The following is a 2,877-nucleotide window of genomic DNA, read 5'->3' as shown; positions in this document are numbered from 1 at the left end:
CACTTTAGTTATGTGTGTGTGGTATATGTGTGTTCAGTGTGTACACTTATACATGCCCTTCCGAGTGTGTGTCAGTCAGATGATAACTTTGACTGCCTGTTCCCACTATCCACCGTGTGTTTGATTAGGCCTCTTGTTTCTGCTGGTCTCAGCAGGCCAACCTGCCCACAGGCCAACCTGCCCACAGGCCAACCTGCCCACAGGTCTCTTCCATCCTCCATCTCACCAGAGGAGCACAGACATTACAGTGTGAACTCAGGCTCTCACACTTGTGCAGCTGGTACACACACACACACACACACACACACACACACACACACACACACACACTGCCCCGATCATCTCCCTGGCCTGATTTCTGTATTTTAAACATAAATTGAGGCCAGCAGTGTGATGTCAGTGTCCTACAAATTTACTTCATATTTAGGATCCTTTGTCTTCACCATGAAAACTATTCTTAAGGGCTGAAGAGATGGCTCAGCAGTTAAAAGCACTAGCTGTTCTTCCAGAGGACCTGAGTTTAATTCCCAGCACCCATATGGCAGCTCACAACTGTTTATAACTGTAGTCCCATGGAATCCAATGCCCTCTTCCAGTGTGTAGACATACATGCAGACAACACTCATTTACATAAACAAATAAATCTTAAAAATAAATAAGCAAAACTATTTTTAGCATCCACCCCATCAGGTGCCTGGGGTAATGCATTTCCTCAAGTTGGTCTAATGTTTCATTTTGCTTACCCCACTCATTTTTGAGACATAGTTTCATTTATGTAGCCCAGGCTGGCCTCATTGAACTCACTGTGTAGTTGAGGATGACCTCGATCCTCCTGCCTCCACCTCCCTAGCACTGGGATTACAGCCTTGAATTTACACCTGGCTTATGTGAAGCTAAGACTGGCACTCAGGACTTCATGCATGCTAGGCAAACACTTTACCTACCCCTCCCCCCTTTTAAAATTTATTCTCTTTTAAAATTAGCTGTCTGTGGGCTCATGTACATACATGGAAATGCCCACACAGACCAGAGGGTGCTGGGTCCCCTGGAACTGGAGTGGCAGACATTTGTGAACCATTCACGGTTGGTTCTGGGAGCCCAGCTCAGGTCCTCTGGAACAGCAGCAGTATGCTCTCCGTTAGAAAAGACTATTCTTGGCATTAAACCAAGAAATACATGAATAGCTGGGCAGTGGTGGCACACACCTTTAATCCCTTGGGAGACAGCGGCAGACAGGTTTGTGAGTTCAAGGCCAGCTTGGCTACAGAGCCAGTGCCAGGACAGCTGGGGCTATATAGAGAAAACCTGTCTCAAAACCTGTCCCCACCCTCCACAAAAGAAAGAAAGAAAATACATGAACAAAGTGAAAGTAACCAGAAAAGGCAATTTCTCTTTGTCAAACTGGGTTAGTGAGCAAGCACACACTTTGGGGTGGGGAAGTTCACCCAGTTTTTATTCTGGTGCAGGTAGTGATTGTGTCTCATCCCGTTGATGGGAGCTCCATCTTGCAGTCTGATTTGACTGGCTAATTGGCACGGTTGGGAAGGATGTGGTAGTCACATCTCAGGAATGTCCAGGGTTCAAACAAACAGGCATGCACACAAGAGCTTCAAGATAGGGAGTTTATGGAATACTGGCACTTGGCAGGCTAACCACCTTTAATAGAAAGAAAAAAACAAAAAACCTATGTTCATGACTCCTGACTGTTAAGCAGACGAACTCTCCACACTCCTCAGTCCCATTTTTGTTTTAGCCTTAGATAATGTGTGTTTATTGGCTGTTAGGCTGACAGTCTCTCCCTGTCACTTCATTTCCTGATTCTACTATTTTTCATGAGGACTTGGCTGTCATGACTGTTATATCCTTGACTGTGATGGTGTGTGTGTGTGTGTGTGTGTGTGTGTGTGTGTGTGTGTGTGTGTGTGTGTGTGTGTGTGTTCAAACATATGGAGATAGCCAGAAGACAACTTCTGATGTTGTATCTGTGGCGCCGTGCACCTGGCTTTTGATATAGAGTCTCTTGGCCTGGAGCTCATCAATTAGGCTGAGCTGGCTGGTGAGTCAGGTCCTGAGACCTATCTGTCTCCACCTATCAAAACTGAGATTGCAAACATGTCTCTCTCTGCTGGGTTCCTTTACCTAACATCTGAGGGTTGAGCTCTGGTTCACTGTATTTGCATTGAACCCTGCCCCCAATGCCCTCTGGGTAGGTGTAAGCCCAGCTGCCTGACAGTTAAGGCAAGAGGATCATATATGATCAAGGCCTGCCTGGGCTGCAGAGTAAGTTCATGCCTAGCCCGGGTCACTTGGCAAGATCTTGTCTCATAATGAGGGGAAAAGAACCGAATAGAAGCCTGAGGGTGTGGCTGAGTGTGGAGCACTTGCTCAGCAGGCACAAGGCCCCGGGTGCCACACCCATACAACATCATCAAAACTCTTACATGTTTTCATTAGGTCATTGTGGTGTGCCTGGGTACAGTCTGTTTTCAGTCAGTCCTGCTTTGGGTTTGTTGAACTTCTAGGATCTGAGAATGATGTGTCTTGTCAATTGGAAGGTTATTAGCTATTGTCATCTAAGGTGCTCTGCCATATTCTCTGCCACCTTCTGTGACTTCAACCACACGTGATTTAGTCAGTGTGATTGTCCTTCAAGGCTCACCTAGTCTTGTTTATACATTTGTTCTCTCGTGATCTTCTCCCTGTGTGTTTTAAATTATTTTCCCTTAATAACCACTGTCATGTCTTCACCCACAGGTACATTCTTGTAAATCTACAAGGTAGGTTTCTATTTCATGTATTTAATTCCAAACACTACATTTGTGGTTTTTGTTTCATCTTCTTTTTTCTTTTTTAAAAATTTGTCTATCTGTTTGTCTT

The sequence above is a fragment of the Mesocricetus auratus genome, unplaced genomic scaffold (assembly GCF_017639785.1).
Source record: "Mesocricetus auratus isolate SY011 unplaced genomic scaffold, BCM_Maur_2.0 Super-Scaffold_100007, whole genome shotgun sequence".
Lineage (NCBI taxonomy): Eukaryota > Metazoa > Chordata > Mammalia > Rodentia > Cricetidae > Mesocricetus > Mesocricetus auratus.
This window is presented reverse-complemented; position numbering follows the sequence as displayed.